Here is a 20,681-nt window from a genome sequence, read left to right as displayed (position 1 = left end):
GGATATAGACGGACCGACGGATATAGACGGACCGACGGACAGACGGATATAGACGGACCGACGGATATAGACGGACGGACGGATATAGACGGACAGACGGATATAGACGGTCAGACGGACAGACGGATATAGACGGATATAGACGGACAGACGGATATAGACGGATATAGACGGACAGACGGACAGACGCATATAGACGGACAGACGGATATAGACGGACAGACGGACAGACGGATATAGACAGACAGACGGACAGACGGATATAGACGGACAGACGGATATAGACGGACAGACGGATATAGACGGACAGACGGATATAGACGGACAGACGAATATAGACGGACAGACGGACATAGACGGACAGACGGACAGACGGACATAGACGGACATAGACGGACAGACGGACATAGACGGACAGACGGACATAGACGGACAGACGGACATAGACGGACAGACGGACATAGACGGACAGACGGACATAGACGGACATAGACGGACATAGACGGACATAAACGGACATAGACGGACATAGACGGACATAGACGGACATAGACGGACAAAGACGGACATAGACGGACAGACGGACATAGACGGACAGACGGACAGACGGATATAGACGGACAGACGGACAGACGGATATAGACTGACAGACGGACAGACGGACAGACGGATATAGACGGACAGACGGACATAGACGGACAGACGGACATAGACGGACAGACGGTCAGACGGACAGACGGACATAGACGGACAGACGGACATAGACGGATATAGACGGACAGACGGATATAGACGGACAGACGGACATAGACGGATATAGACGGACAGACGGACATAGACGGATATAGACGGACAGACGGACATAGACGGATATAGACGGACAGACGGATATAGACGGACAGACGGATATAGACGGACCGACGGACAGACGGATATAGACGGACCGACGGACAGACGGATATAGACGGACCGACGGATATAGACGGATATAGACGGACAGACGGACAGACGGATATAGACGGACAGACGGACAGACGGATATAGACGGACAGACGGATATAGACGGACAGACGGACAGACGGATATAGACGGACAGACGGATATAGACGGACAGACGGACAGACGGATATAGACGGACAGACGGACAGACGGATATAGACGGATATAGACGGACAGACGGACAGACGGATATAGACGGACAGACGGATATAGACGGATATAGACGGACAGACGGATATAGACGGATATAGACGGATATAGACGGATATAGACGGATAGACGGACAGACGGATATAGACGGACAGACGGACAGACGGATATAGACGGACAGACGGACAGACGGATATAGACAGACAGACGGACAGACGGATATAGACGGATATAGACGGACAGACGGACAGACGGACAGACGGATATAGACGGACAGACGGATATAGACGGACAGACGGATATAGGCGGACAGACGGACATAGACGGACAGACGGACATAGACGGACAGACGGACAGACGGACATAGACGGACAGACGGACAGACGGACATAGACGGACAGACGGATATAGACGGACAGACGGACAGACGGATATAGACGGACAGACGGACAGACGGATATAGACGGACAGACGGATATAGACGCACAGACGGATATAGACGGACAGACGGATATAGACGGACAGACGGACAGACGGATATAGACGGACAGACGGATATAGACGGACAGACGGACAGACGGATACAGACGGAAAGACGGACATAGACGGATACAGACGGACAGACGGACATAGACGGATACAGACGGACAGACGGACATAGACGGATACAGACGGACATAGACGGATACAGACGGACATAGACGGATACAGACGGACATAGACGAATACAGACGGACAGACGGACATAGACGGATACAGACGGACAGACGGACATAGACAGATACAGACGGACAGACGGACATAGACGGACAGACGGATATAGACGGATATACACGGACAGACGGATATAGACGGACAGACGGATATAGACGGACAGACGGATATAGACGGACAGACGGATATAGACGGATATAGACGGACAGACGGATATAGACGGATATAGACGGACAGACGGATATAGACGGATATAGACGGACAGACGGATATAGACGGATATAGACGGATATAGACGGATATAGACGGACAGACGGACATAGACGGATATAGACGGACAGACGGATATAGACGGACAGACGGATATAGACGGACCGACGGATATAGACGGACCGACGGACAGACGGATATAGACGGACCGACGGATATAGACGGACGGACGGATATAGACGGACAGACGGATATAGACGGTCAGACGGACAGACGGATATAGACGGATATAGACGGACAGACGGATATAGACGGATATAGACGGACAGACGGACAGACGCATATAGACGGACAGACGGATATAGACGGACAGACGGACAGACGGATATAGACAGACAGACGGACAGACGGATATAGACGGACAGACGGATATAGACGGACAGACGGATATAGACGGACAGACGGATATAGACGGACAGACGAATATAGACGGACAGACGGACATAGACGGACAGACGGACAGACGGACATAGACGGACATAGACGGACAGACGGACATAGACGGACAGACGGACATAGACGGACAGACGGACATAGACGGACAGACGGACATAGACGGACAGACGGACATAGACGGACATAGACGGACATAGACGGACATAAACGGACATAGACGGACATAGACGGACATAGACGGACATAGACGGACAAAGACGGACATAGACGGACAGACGGACATAGACGGACAGACGGACAGACGGATATAGACGGACAGACGGACAGACGGATATAGACTGACAGACGGACAGACGGACAGACGGATATAGACGGACAGACGGACATAGACGGACAGACGGACATAGACGGACAGACGGTCAGACGGACAGACGGACATAGACGGACAGACGGACATAGACGGATATAGACGGACAGACGGATATAGACGGACAGACGGACATAGACGGATATAGACGGACAGACGGACATAGACGGATATAGACGGACAGACGGACATAGACGGATATAGACGGACAGACGGATATAGACGGACAGACGGATATAGACGGACCGACGGACAGACGGATATAGACGGACCGACGGACAGACGGATATAGACGGACCGACGGATATAGACGGATATAGACGGACAGACGGACAGACGGATATAGACGGACAGACGGACAGACGGATATAGACGGACAGACGGATATAGACGGACAGACGGACAGACGGATATAGACGGACAGACGGATATAGACGGACAGACGGACAGACGGATATAGACGGACAGACGGACAGACGGATATAGACGGATATAGACGGACAGACGGACAGACGGATATAGACGGACAGACGGATATAGACGGATATAGACGGACAGACGGATATAGACGGATATAGACGGATATAGACGGATATAGACGGATAGACGGACAGACGGATATAGACGGACAGACGGACAGACGGATATAGACGGACAGACGGACAGACGGATATAGACAGACAGACGGACAGACGGATATAGACGGATATAGACGGACAGACGGACAGACGGACAGACGGATATAGACGGACAGACGGATATAGACGGACAGACGGATATAGGCGGACAGACGGACATAGACGGACAGACGGACATAGACGGACAGACGGACAGACGGACATAGACGGACAGACGGACAGACGGACATAGACGGACAGACGGATATAGACGGACAGACGGACAGACGGATATAGACGGACAGACGGACAGACGGATATAGACGGACAGACGGATATAGACGCACAGACGGATATAGACGGACAGACGGATATAGACGGACAGACGGACAGACGGATATAGACGGACAGACGGATATAGACGGACAGACGGACAGACGGATACAGACGGAAAGACGGACATAGACGGATACAGACGGACAGACGGACATAGACGGATACAGACGGACAGACGGACATAGACGGATACAGACGGACATAGACGGATACAGACGGACATAGACGGATACAGACGGACATAGACGAATACAGACGGACAGACGGACATAGACGGATACAGACGGACAGACGGACATAGACAGATACAGACGGACAGACGGACATAGACGGACAGACGGATATAGACGGATATACACGGACAGACGGATATAGACGGACAGACGGATATAGACGGACAGACGGATATAGACGGACAGACGGATATAGACGGATATAGACGGACAGACGGATATAGACGGATATAGACGGACAGACGGATATAGACGGATATAGACGGACAGACGGATATAGACGGATATAGACGGATATAGACGGATATAGACGGACAGACGGATATAGACGGACAGACGGACAGACGGATATAGACGGACAGACGGATATAGACGGACAGACGGATATAGACGGACAGACGGATATAGACGGACAGACGGATATAGACGATTATAGACGGACAGACGGATATAGACGGACAGACGGATATAGACGGACAGACGGATATAGACGGACAGACGGACAGAGGGATATAGACGGACAGACGGATATAGACGGACAAACGGATATAGACGGACAGACGGACAGACGGATATAGACGGACATAGACGGACATAGACGGACATAGACGGACATAGACGGACATAGACGAACATAGACGGACAGACGGACATAGACGGACAGACGGATATAGACGGACAGACGGACAGACGGATATAGACGGACAGACGGACATAGACGGACAGACGGACAGACGGACATAGACGGACAGACGGTCAGACGGACATAGACGGACAGACGGACATAGACGGACAGACGGACATAGACGGACAGACGGACAGACGGATATAGACGGACAGACGGATATAGACGGACAGACGGATATAGAAGGATATAGACGGACAGACGGATATAGACGGACAGACGGATATAGACGGATATAGACGGACAGACGGATATAGACGGATATAGACGGATATAGACGGACAGACGGACAGACGGATATAGACGGACAGACGGACAGGCGGATATAGACGGACAGACGGATATAGACGGACAGACGGATATAGACGGACAGACGGACAGACGGATATAGACGGATATAGACGGACAGACGGATATAGACCGACAGACGGATATAGACGGACAGACGGACAGAGGGATATAGAGGGACAGACGGATATAGACGAACAGACGGATATAGACGGACAGACGGATATAGACGGACATAGACGGACATAGACGGACATAGACGGACATAGACGGACATAGACGGACATAGACGGACATAGACGGACAGACGGACATAGACGGACAGACGGATATAGACGGACAGACGGACAGACGGATATAGACGGACAGACGGATATAGACGGACGGATGGACATAGACGGACAGACGGACAGACGGACAGACGGACATAGACGGACAGACGGTCAGACGGACAGACGGACATAGACGGACAGACGGACATAGACGGACAGACGGACAGACGGATATAGACGGACAGACGGATATAGACGGACAGACGGACATAGACGGATATAGACGGACAGACGGACATAGACGGATATAGACGGACAGACGGACATAGACGGATATAGACGGACAGACGGACATAGACGGATATAGACGGACAGACGGATATAGACGGACAGACGGATATAGACGGACCGACGGATATAGACGGACCGACGGACAGACGGATATAGACGGACCGACGGATATAGACGGTCAGACGGACAGACGGATATAGACGGATATAGACGGACAGACGGACAGACGGATATAGACGGACAGACGGATATAGACGGACAGACGGACAGACGGATATAGACGGACAGACGGATATAGACGGATATAGACGGACAGACGGACAGACGGATATAGACGGACAGACGGATATAGACGGACAGACGGACAGACGGATATAGACAGACAGACGGACAGACGGATATAGACGGACAGACGGATATAGACGGACAGACGGATATAGACGGACAGACGGATATAGACGGACAGACGAATATAGACGGACAGACGGACATAGACGGACAGACGGACAGACGGACATAGACGGACATAGACGGACAGACGGACATAGACGGACAGACGGACATAGACGGACAGACGGACATAGACGGACAGACGGACATAGACGGACAGACGGACATAGACGGACAGACGGACATAGACGGACATAGACGGACATAGACGGACATAAACGGACATAGACGGACATAGACGGACATAGACGGACATAGACGGACATAGACGGACAGACGGACATAGACGGACAGACGGACAGACGGATATAGACGGACAGACTGACAGACGGATATAGACGGACTGACGGACAGACGGACAGACGGATATAGACGGACAGACGGACATAGACGGACAGACGGACATAGACGGACAGACGGTCAGACGGTCAGACGGACAGACGGACATAGACGGACAGACGGACATAGACGGATATAGACGGACAGACGGATATAGACGGACAGACGGACATAGACGGATATAGACGGACAGACGGACATAGACGGATATAGACGGACAGACGGACATAGACGGATATAGACGGACAGACGGATATAGACGGACAGACGGATATAGACGGACCGACGGACAGACGGATATAGACGGACCGACGGACAGACGGATATAGACGGACCGACGGATATAGACGGATATAGACGGACAGACGGACAGACGGATATAGACGGACAGACGGACAGACGGATATAGACGGACAGACGGATATAGACGGACAGACGGATATAGATGGACAGACGGATATAGACGGACAGACGGACAGACGGATATAGACGGACAGACGGATATAGACGGACAGACGGATATATACAGACAGACGGACAGACGGATATAGACGGACAGACGGATATAGACGGACAGACGGATATAGACGGACAGACGGATATAGACGGACAGACGGATATAGACGGACAAACGGATATAGACGGACAGACGGATATAGACGGACAGACGGATATAGACGGACAGACGGATATAGACGGACAGACGGACAGACGGATATAGACGGATATAGACAGACAGACGGATATAGACGGACAGACGGATATAGACGGACAGACGGACAGACGGATATAGACGGACAGACGGACAGACGGATATAGACGGACAGACGGATATAGACGGACAGACGGATATAGACGGACAGGCGGACAGACGGATATAGACGGACAGACGGATATAGACGGACAGACGGATATAGACGGACAGACGGACAGACGGATATAGACGGACAGACGGACAGACGGATATAGACGGACAGACGGATATAGACGGACAGACGGACAGACGGATACAGACGGAAAGACGGACATAGACGGATACAGACGGACAGACGGACATAGACGGATACAGACGGACAGACGGACATAGACGGATACAGACGGACATAGACGGATACAGACGGACATAGACGGATACAGACGGACATAGACGAATACAGACGGACAGACGGACATAGACGGATACAGACGGACAGACGGACATAGACGGATACAGACGGACAGACGGACATAGACGGACAGACGGATATAGACGGATATAGACGGACAGACGGATATAGACGGACAGACGGATATAGACGGACAGACGGATATAGACGGACAGACGGATATAGACGGATATAGACGGACAGACGGATATAGACGGATATAGACGGACAGACGGATATAGACGGATATAGACGGACAGACGGATATAGACGGATATAGACGGATATAGACGGATATAGACGGACAGACGGATATAGACGGACAGACGGACAGACGGATATAGACGGACAGACGGATATAGACGGACAGACGGATATAGACGGACAGACGGATATAGACGGACAGACGGACAGACGGATATAGACGATTATAGACGGACAGACGGATATAGACGGACAGACGGATATAGACGGACAGACGGATATAGACGGACAGACGGACAGAGGGATATAGACGGACAGACGGATATAGACGGACAAACGGATATAGACGGACAGACGGACAGACGGATATAGACGGACATAGACGGACATAGACGGACATAGACGGACATAGACGGACATAGACGGACATAGACGGACAGACGGACATAGACGGACAGACGGATATAGACGGACAGACGGACAGACGGATATAGACGGACAGACGGACATAGACGGACAGACGGACAGACGGACATAGACGGACAGACGGTCAGACGGACATAGACGGACAGACGGATATAGACGGACAGACGGATATAGACGGACAGACGGATATAGAAGGATATAGACGGACAGACGGATATAGACGGACAGACGGATATAGACGGATATAGACGGACAGACGGATATAGACGGATATAGACGGATATAGACGGACAGACGGACAGACGGATATAGACGGACAGACGGACAGGCGGATATAGACGGACAGACGGATATAGACGGACAGACGGATATAGACGGACAGACGGACAGACGGATATAGACGGATATAGACGGACAGACGGATATAGACCGACAGACGGATATAGACGGACAGACGGACAGAGGGATATAGAGGGACAGACGGATATAGACGAACAGACGGATATAGACGGACAGACGGACAGACGGATATAGACGGACATAGACGGACATAGACGGACATAGACGGACATAGACGGACATAGACGGACATAGACGGACATAGACGGACAGACGGACATAGACGGACAGACGGATATAGACGGACGGATGGACATAGACGGACAGACGGACAGACGGACAGACGGACAGACGGACATAGACGGACAGACGGTCAGACGGACAGACGGACATAGACGGACAGACGGACATAGACGGACAGACGGACAGACGGATATAGACGGACAGACGGATATAGACGGACAGACGGACATAGACGGATATAGACGGACAGACGGACATAGACGGATATAGACGGACAGACGGACATAGACGGATATAGACGGACAGACGGACATAGACGGATATAGACGGACAGACGGATATAGACGGACAGACGGATATAGACGGACCGACGGATATAGACGGACCGACGGACAGACGGATATAGACGGACCGACGGATATAGACGGACAGACGGATATAGACGGACAGACGGATATAGACGGTCAGACGGACAGACGGATATAGACGGATATAGACGGATATAGACGGATATAGACGGACAGACGGACAGACGGATATAGACGGACAGACGGATATAGACGGACAGACGGATATAGACGGACAGACGGATATAGACGGATATAGACGGACAGACGGACAGACGGATATAGACGGACAGACGGATATAGATGGACAGACGGACAGATGGATATAGACAGACAGACGGACAGACGGATATAGACGGACAGACGGATATAGACGGACAGACGGATATAGACGGACAGACGGATATAGACGGACAGACGAATATAGACGGACAGACGGACATAGACGGACAGACGGACAGACGGACATAGACGGACATAGACGGACAGACGGACATAGACGGACAGACGGACATAGACGGACAGACGGACATAGACGGACAGACGGACATAGACGGACAGACGGACATAGACGGACATAGACGGACATAGACGGACATAAACGGACATAGACGGACATAGACGGACATAGACGGACATAGACGGACATAGACGGACATAGACGGACAGACGGATATAGACGGACAGACGGACAGACGGATATAGACGGACAGACGGACAGACGGACAGACGGATATAGACGGACAGACGGACATAGACGGACAGACGGACATAGACGGACAGACGGTCAGACGGTCAGACGGACAGACGGACATAGACGGACAGACGGACATAGACGGATATAGACGGACAGACGGATATAGACGGACAGACGGACATAGACGGATATAGACGGACAGACGGACATAGACGGATATAGACGGACAGACGGACATAGACGGATATAGACGGACAGACGGATATAGACGGACAGACGGATATAGACGGACCGACGGACAGACGGATATAGACGGACCGACGGACAGACGGATATAGACGGACCGACGGATATAGACGGATATAGACGGACAGACGGACAGACGGATATAGACGGACAGACGGACAGACGGATATAGACGGACAGACGGATATAGACGGACAGACGGATATAGACGGACAGACGGATATAGACGGACAGACGGATATAGACGGACAGACGGATATAGACAGACAGACGGACAGACGGATATAGACGGACAGACGGATATAGACGGACAGACGGATATAGACGGACAGACGGATATAGACGGACAGACGGATATAGACGGACAAACGGATATAGACGGACAGACGGATATAGACGGACAGACGGATATAGACGGACAGACGGATATAGACGGACAGACGGACAGACGGATATAGACGGATATAGACGGACAGACGGATATAGACGGACAGACGGATATAGACGGACAGACGGACAGACGGATATAGACGGACAGACGGACAGACGGATATAGACGGACAGACGGATATAGACGGACAGACGGATATAGACGGACAGGCGGACAGACGGATATAGACGGACAGACGGATATAGACGGACAGACGGATATAGACGGACAGACGGACAGACGGATATAGACGGACAGACGGACAGACGGATATAGACGGACAGACGGACAGACGGATATAGACGGACAGACGGACAGACGGATATAGACGGACAGACGGATATAGACGGACAGACGGATATAGACGGACAGACGGATATAGACGGACAGACGGATATAGACGGACAGACTGATATAGACGGACAGACGGATATAGACGGACAGACGGATATAGACGGACAGACGGATATAGACGGACAGACGGATATAGACGGACAGACGGACAGACGGATATAGACGGACAGACGGACAGACGGATATAGACGGATATAGACGGACAGACGGACAGACGGATATAGACGGACAGACGGACAGACGGATATAGACGGATATAGACGGACAGACGGATATAGACGGATATAGACGGATAGACGGACAGACGGATATAGACGGACAGACGGATATAGACGGACAGACGGACAGACGGATATAGACAGACAGACGGATATAGACGGATATAGACGGACAGACGGATATAGACGGACAGACGGATATAGACGGACAGACGGATATAGACGGACAGACGGACATAGACGGACAGACGGACAGACGGACATAGACGGACAGACGGACATAGACGGACAGACGGACATAGACGGACAGACGGATATAGACGGACAGACGGACAGACGGATATAGACGGACATAGACGGACAGACGGACAGACGGATATAGACGGACAGACGGATATAGACGGACAGACGGATATAGACGGACAGACGGATATAGACGGACAGACGGATACAGACGGACAGACGGACATAGACGGATACAGACGGACAGACGGACATAGACGGATACAGACGGACAGACGGACATAGACGGATACAGACGGACAGACGGACATAGACGGATACAGACGGACAGACGGACATAGACGGACATAGACGGACAGACGGATATAGACGGACAGACGGACAGACGGATATAGACGGACAGACGGACAGACGGATATAGACGGACAGACGGATATAGACGCACAGACGGATATAGACGGACAGACGGATATAGACGGACAGACGGACAGACGGATATAGACGGACAGACGGACAGACGGATATAGACGGACAGACGGATATAGACGGACAGACGGATACAGACGGACAGACGGACATAGACGGATACAGACGGACAGACGGACATAGACGGATACAGACGGACAGACGGACATAGACGGATACAGACGGACATAGACGGATACAGACGGACAAAGACGGATACAGACGGACATAGACGAATACAGACGGACAGACGGACATAGACGGATACAGACGGACAGACGGACATAGACGGATACAGACGGACAGACGGACATAGACGGACAGACGGATATAGACGGATATAGACGGATATAGACGGACAGACGGATATAGACGGACAGACGGATATAGACGGACAGACGGATATAGACGGATATAGACGGACAGACGGATATAGACGGATATAGACGGACAGACGGATATAGACGGACAGACGGATATAGACGGACAGACGGACAGACGGATATAGACGGACAGACGGACAGACGGATATAGACGGACAGACGGATATAGACGGACAGACGGATATAGACGGACAGACGGACAGACGGATATAGACGGATATAGACGGACAGACGGATATAGACGGACAGACGGATATAGACGGACAGACGGACAGAGGGATATAGACGGACAGACGGATATAGACGGACAGACGGATATAGACGGACAGACGGACAGACGGATATAGACGGACATAGACGGACATAGACGGACATAGACGGACATAGACGGACATAGACGGACAGACGGACATAGACGGACAGACGGATATAGACGGACAGACGGACAGACGGATATAGACGGACAGACGGACATAGACGGACAGACGGACAGACGGACATAGACGGACAGACGGTCAGACGGACAGACGGACATAGACGGACAGACGGACATAGACGGACATAGACGGACAGACGGACAGACGGATATAGACGGACAGACGGATATAGACGGACAGACGGATATAGAAGGATATAGACGGACAGACGGATATAGACGGACAGACGGATATAGACGGATATAGACGGACAGACGGATATAGACGGATATAGACGGATATAGACGGACAGACGGACAGACGGATATAGACGGACAGACGGACAGACGGATATAGACGGACAGACGGATATAGACGGACAGACGGATATAGACGGACAGACGGATATAGACGGACAGACGGATATAGACGGACAGACGGACAGACGGATATAGACGGATATAGACGGACAGACGGATATAGACGGACAGACGGATATAGACGGACAGACGGACAGAGGGATATAGACGGACAGACGGATATAGACGAACAGACGGATATAGACGGACAGACGGACAGACGGATATAGACGGACATAGACGGACATAGACGGACATAGACGGGCATAGACGGACATAGACGGACAGACGGACATAGACGGACAGACGGATATAGACGGACAGACGGATATAGACGGACAGACGGATATAGACGGACAGATGGACATAGACGGACAGACGGACAGACGGACATAGACGGACAGACGGTCAGACGGTCAGACGGACAGACGGACATAGACGGACAGACGGACAGACGGATATAGACGGACAGACGGATATAGACGGACAGACGGACATAGACGGATATAGACGGACAGACGGACATAGACGGATATAGACGGACAGACGGACATAGACGGATATAGACGGACAGACGGACATAGACGGATATAGACGGACAGACGGATATAGACGGACAGACGGATATAGACGGACCGACGGATATAGACGGACAGACGGATATAGACGGACCGACGGATATAGACGGACAGACGGATATAGACGGACAGACGGATAAAGACGGTCAGACGGACAGACGGATATAGACGGATATAGACGGACAGACGGACAGACGGATATAGACGGACAGACGGACAGACGGATATAGACGGACAGACGGACAGACGGATATAGACGGACAGACGGATATAGACGGATATAGACGGACAGACGGATATAGACGGACAGACGGATATAGACGGACAGACGGACAGACGGATATAGACAGACAGACGGACAGACGGATATAGACGGACAGACGGATATAGACGGACAGACGGATATAGACGGACAGACGGATATAGACGGACAGACGGATATAGACGGACAGACGGACATAGACGGACAGACGGACATAGACGGACAGACGGACAGACGGATATAGACGGACAGACGGACATAGACGGACAGACGGACAGACGGACATAGACGGACAGACGGTCAGACGGACATAGACGGACAGACGGACATAGACGGACAGACGGACAGACGGATATAGACGGACAGACGGATATAGACGGACAGACGGATATAGAAGGATATAGACGGACAGACGGATATAGACGGACAGACGGATATAGACGGATATAGACGGACAGACGGATATAGACGGATATAGACGGATATAGACGGACAGACGGACAGACGGATATAGACGGAGAGACGGACAGGCGGATATAGACGGACAGACGGATATAGACGGACAGACGGATATAGACGGACAGACGGACAGACGGATATAGACGGATATAGACGGACAGACGGATATAGACCGACAGACGGATATAGACGGACAGACGGACAGAGGGATATAGAGGGACAGACGGATATAGACGAACAGACGGATATAGACGGACAGACGGACAGACGGATATAGACGGACATAGACGGACATAGACGGACATAGACGGACATAGACGGACATAGACGGACATAGACGGACATAGACGGACAGACGGACATAGACGGACAGACGGATATAGACGGACAGACGGACAGACGGATATAGACGGACAGACGGATATAGACAGACGGATGGACATAGACGGACAGACGGACAGACGGACAGACGGACAGACGGACATAGACGGACAGACGGTCAGACGGACAGACGGACATAGACGGACAGACGGACATAGACGGACAGACGGACAGACGGATATAGACGGACAGACGGATATAGACAGACAGACGGACATAGACGGATATAGACGGACAGACGGACATAGACGGATATAGACGGACAGACGGACATAGACGGATATAGACGGACAGACGGACATAGACGGATATAGACGGACAGACGGATATAGACGGACAGACGGATATAGACGGACCGACGGATATAGACGGACCGACGGACAGACGGATATAGACGGACCAACGGATATAGACGGACAGACGGATATAGACGGACAGACGGATATAGACGGTCAGACGGACAGACGGATATAGACGGATATAGACGGACAGACGGACAGACGGATATAGACGGACAGACGGATATAGACGGACAGACGGACAGACGGATATAGACGGACAGACGGATATAGACGGATATAGACGGACAGACGGATATAGACGGACAGACGGATATAGACGGACAGACGGACAGACGGATATAGACAGACAGACGGACAGACGGATATAGACGGACAGACGGATATAGACGGACAGACGGATATAGACGGACAGACGGATATAGACGGACAGACGAATATAGACGGACAGACGGACATAGACGGACAGACGGACAGACGGACAGACGGACATAGACGGACATAGACGGACATAGACGGACAGACGGACATAGACGGACAGACGGACATAGACGGACAGACGGACATAGACGGACAGACGGACATAGACGGACAGACGGACATAGACGGACATAGACGGACATAGACGGACATAAACGGACATAGACGGACATAGACGGACATAGACGGACATAGACGGACATAGACGGACAGACGGACATAGACGGACAGACGGACAGACGGATATAGACGGACAGACGGACAGACGGATATAGACGGACAGACGGACAGACGGACAGACGGATATAGACGGACAGACGGACATAGACGGACAGACGGACAGACGGACATAGACGGACAGACGGTCAGACGGTCAGACGGACAGACGGACATAGACGGACAGACGGACATAGACGGATATAGACGGACAGACGGATATAGACGGACAGACGGACATAGACGGATATAGACGGACAGACGGACATAGACGGATATAGACGGACAGACGGACATAGACGGATATAGACGGACAGACGGATATAGACGGACAGACGGATATAGACGGACCGACGGACAGACGGATATAGACGGACCGACGGACAGACGGATATAGACGGACCGACGGATATAGACGGATATAGACGGACAGACGGACAGACGGATATAGACGGACAGACGGACAGACGGATATAGACGGACAGACGGATATAGACGGACAGACGGATATAGACGGACAGACGGATATAGACGGACAGACGGACAGACGGATATAGACGGACAGACGGATATAGACGGACAGACGGATATAGACAGACAGACGGACAGACGGATATAGACGGACAGACGGATATAGACGGACAGACGGATATAGACGGACAGACGGATATAGACGGACAGACGGATATAGACGGACAAACGGATATAGACGGACAGACGGATATAGACGGACAGACGGATATAGACGGACAGACGGATATAGACGGACAGACGGACAGACGGATATAGACGGATATAGACGGACAGACGGATATAGACGGACAGACGGATATAGACGGACAGACGGATATAGACGGACAGACGGACAGACGGATATAGACGGACAGACGGATATAGACGGACAGACGGATATAGACGGACAGGCGGACAGACGGATATAGACGGACAGACGGATATAGACGGACAGACGGATATAGACGGACAGACGGACAGACGGATATAGACGGACAGACGGACAGACGGATATAGACGGACAGACGGACAGACGGATATAGACGGACAGACGGACAGACGGATATAGACGGACAGACGGATATAGACGGACAGACGGATATAGACGGACAGACGGATATAGACGGACAGACGGATATAGACGGACAGACGGATATAGACGGACAGACGGATATAGACGGACAGACGGATATAGACGGACAGACGGATATAGACGGACAGACGGATATAGACGGACAGACGGACAGACGGATATAGACGGACAGACGGACAGACGGATATAGACGGATATAGACGGACAGACGGACAGACGGATATAGACGGACAGACGGACAGACGGATATAGACGGATATAGACGGACAGACGGATATAGACGGATATAGACGGATAGACGGACAGACGGATATAGACGGACAGACGGATATAGACGGACAGACGGACAGACGGATATAGACAGACAGACGGATATAGACGGATATAGACGGACAGACGGATATAGACGGACAGACGGATATAGACGGACAGACGGATATAGACGGACAGACGGACATAGACGGACAGACGGACAGACGGACATAGACGGACAGACGGACATAGACGGACAGACGGACATAGACGGACAGACGGATATAGACGGACAGACGGACAGACGGATATAGACGGACATAGACGGACAGACGGACAGACGGATATAGACGGACAGACGGATATAGACGGACAGACGGATATAGACGGACAGACGGATATAGACGGACAGACGGACAGACGGATACAGACGGACAGACGGACATAGACGGATACAGACGGACAGACGGACATAGACGGATACAGACGGACAGACGGACATAGACGGATACAGACGGACAGACGGACATAGACGGATACAGACGGACAGACGGACATAGACGGACATAGACGGACAGACGGATATAGACGGACAGACGGACAGACGGATATAGACGGACAGACGGACAGACGGATATAGACGGACAGACGGATATAGACGCACAGACGGATATAGACGGACAGACGGATATAGACGGACAGACGGACAGACGGATATAGACGGACAGACGGACAGACGGATATAGACGGACAGACGGATATAGACGGACAGACGGACAGACGGATACAGACGGACAGACGGACATAGACGGATACAGACGGACAGACGGACATAGACGGATACAGACGGACAGACGGACATAGACGGATACAGACGGACATAGACGGATACAGACGGACATAGACGGATACAGACGGACATAGACGAATACAGACGGACAGACGGACATAGACGGATACAGACGGACAGACGGACATAGACGGATACAGACGGACAGACGGACATAGACGGACATAGACGGACAGACGGATATAGACGGATATAGACGGACAGACGGATATAGACGGACAGACGGATATAGACGGACAGACGGATATAGACGGACAGACGGATATAGACGGATATAGACGGACAGACGGATATAGACGGATATAGACGGACAGACGGATATAGACGGATATAGACGGACAGACGGATATAGACGGATATAGACGGATATAGACGGATATAGACGGACAGACGGACAGACGGACAGACGGATATAGACGGACAGACGGACAGACGGATATAGACGGACAGACGGATATAGACGGACAGACGGATATAGACGGACAGACGGACAGACGGATATAGACGGATATAGACGGACAGACGGATATAGACGGACAGACGGATATAGACGGACAGACGGACAGAGGGATATAGACGGACAGACGGATATAGACGGACAGACGGATATAGACGGACAGACGGACAGACGGATATAGACGGACATAGACGGACATAGACGGACATAGACGGACATAGACGGACATAGACGGACATAGACGGACAGACGGACATAGACGGACAGACGGATATAGACGGACAGACGGACAGACGGATATAGACGGACAGACGGACAGACGGACATAGACGGACAGACGGACAGACGGACATAGACGGACAGACGGTCAGACGGACAGACGGACATAGACGGACAGACGGACATAGACGGACAGACGGACAGACGGATATAGACGGACAGACGGATATAGACGGACAGACGGATATAGAAGGATATAGACGGACAGACGGATATAGACGGATATAGACGGACAGACGGATATAGACGGATATAGACGGACAGACGGATATAGACGGATATAGACGGATATAGACGGACAGACGGACAGACGGATATAGACGGACAGACGGACAGACGGATATAGACGGACAGACGGATATAGACGGACAGACGGATATAGACGGACAGACGGATATAGACGGACAGACGGACAGACGGATATAGACGGATATAGACGGACAGACGGATATAGACGGACAGACGGATATAGACGGACAGACGGACAGAGGGATATAGACGGACAGACGGATATAGACGAACAGACGGATATAGACGGACAGACGGACAGACGGATATAGACGGACATAGACGGACATAGACGGACATAGACGGGCATAGACGGACATAGACGGACAGACGGACATAGACGGACAGACGGATATAGACGGACAGACGGATATAGACGGACAGACGGATATAGACGGACAGATGGACATAGACGGACAGACGGACAGACGGACATAGACGGACAGACGGTCAGACGGTCAGACGGACAGACGGACATAGACGGACAGACGGACATAGACGGACAGACGGACAGACGGATATAGACGGACAGACGGATATAGACGGACAGACGGACATAGACGGATATAGACGGACAGACGGACATAGACGGATATAGACGGACAGACGGACATAGACGGATATAGACGGACAGACGGACATAGACGGATATAGACGGACAGACGGATATAGACGGACAGACGGATATAGACGGACCGACGGATATAGACGGACCGACGGACAGACGGATATAGACGGACCGACGGATATAGACGGACAGACGGATATAGACGGACAGACGGATATAGACGGTCAGACGGACAGACGGATATAGACGGATATAGACGGACAGACGGACAGATGGATATAGACGGACAGACGGACAGACGGATATAGACGGACAGACGGATATAGACGGACAGACGGATATAGACGGATATAGACGGACAGACGGATATAGACGGACAGACGGATATAGACGGACAGACGGACAGACGGATATAGACAGACAGACGGACAGACGGATATAGACGGACAGACGGATATAGACGGACAGACGGATATAGACGGGCAGACGGATATAGACGGACAGACGGATATAGACGGACAGACGGACATAGACGGACAGACGGACATAGACGGACAGACGGACATAGACGGACAGACGGACATAGACGGACAGACGGACATAGACAGACAGACGGACATAGACGGACAGACGGACATAGACGGACATAGACGGACATAGACGGACATAGACGGACATAGACGGACATAGACGGACATAGACGGACATAGACGGACATAGACGGACAGACGGACATAGACGGACAGACGGACAGACGGATATAGACGGACAGACGGACAGACGGATATAGACGGACAGACGGACAGACGGATATAGACGGACAGACGGACAGACGGACATAGACGGACAGACGGTCAGACGGTCAGACGGACAGACGGACATAGACGGACAGACGGACATAGACGGACAGACGGACATAGACGGATATAGACGGACAGACGGATATAGACGGACAGACGGACATAGACGGATATAGACGGACAGACGGACATAGACGGATATAGACGGACAGACGGACATAGACGGATATAGACGGACAGACGGATATAGACGGACAGACGGATATAGACGGACCGACGGACAGACGGATATAGACGGACCGACGGACAGACGGATATAGACGGACCGACAGACAGACGGATATAGACGGACAGACGGATATAGACGGACAGACGGATATAGACGGATATAGACGGATATAGACGGACAGACGGACAGACGGATATAGACGGACAGACGGATATAGACGGACAGACGGATATAGACAGACAGACGGACAGACGGA

This window comes from Stigmatopora nigra, chromosome 1, assembly GCF_051989575.1.
Source record: "Stigmatopora nigra isolate UIUO_SnigA chromosome 1, RoL_Snig_1.1, whole genome shotgun sequence".
Lineage (NCBI taxonomy): Eukaryota > Metazoa > Chordata > Actinopteri > Syngnathiformes > Syngnathidae > Stigmatopora > Stigmatopora nigra.
The sequence above is the reverse complement of the archived record's forward strand: the minus strand, read 5'-3'. Positions refer to the sequence as shown.